The sequence below is a fragment of the Myotis davidii genome, unplaced genomic scaffold (genome assembly GCF_000327345.1).
Source record: "Myotis davidii unplaced genomic scaffold, ASM32734v1 scaffold900, whole genome shotgun sequence".
NCBI lineage: Eukaryota > Metazoa > Chordata > Mammalia > Chiroptera > Vespertilionidae > Myotis > Myotis davidii.
In genome coordinates, this window is record NW_006295185.1 from 1,789,338 (window position 1) to 1,789,761 (window position 424).

The following is a 424-nucleotide window of genomic DNA, read 5'->3' on the forward strand; positions in this document are numbered from 1 at the left end:
AGTTCTGTTGGCTGAAGCCCCCGGTTTTGTTTAGCTTCTGTATGTGTTACAATGTTGCTTAGAGTGCAGCTGAGAGGCCGGCAAGGCAGGCGGGGAACCTTGGTTTCCTCAGTCACTGAAGCAAGCAAGCCTCATGTTAGTTTCAAGCTGCCTGGCTGCCGGCCGCCATCTTGGCTGGCAGTTAATTTGCATATCGCCCTGATTAGCCAATGGGAAGGGTAGTGGACGTACGCTAATTACCATGTTTCTCTTTTATTAGATAGGATTATAATAAAATTGCCAATAATGTATATCAAACATTATAATTTATAAAAATGTATACTTTTTACTTTTTAAATTTTTATAAGTATATATCATCATCATTTTCTACCTATGGGATACACACACACACACACACACACACACACACACACACTTTTTAATA

At 39.9% G+C, this 424-nt stretch overlaps 1 protein-coding gene across 2 annotated transcripts in view; it reads right to left on the reverse strand.

Moving 5' to 3' along the window:
* Nucleotides 1–424, reverse strand: part of FRMD7 (FERM domain containing 7) — a 65,023-nt gene that overhangs the window by 19,200 nt on the left and 45,399 nt on the right. The gene's annotated exons all lie outside the window — the stretch shown is intronic.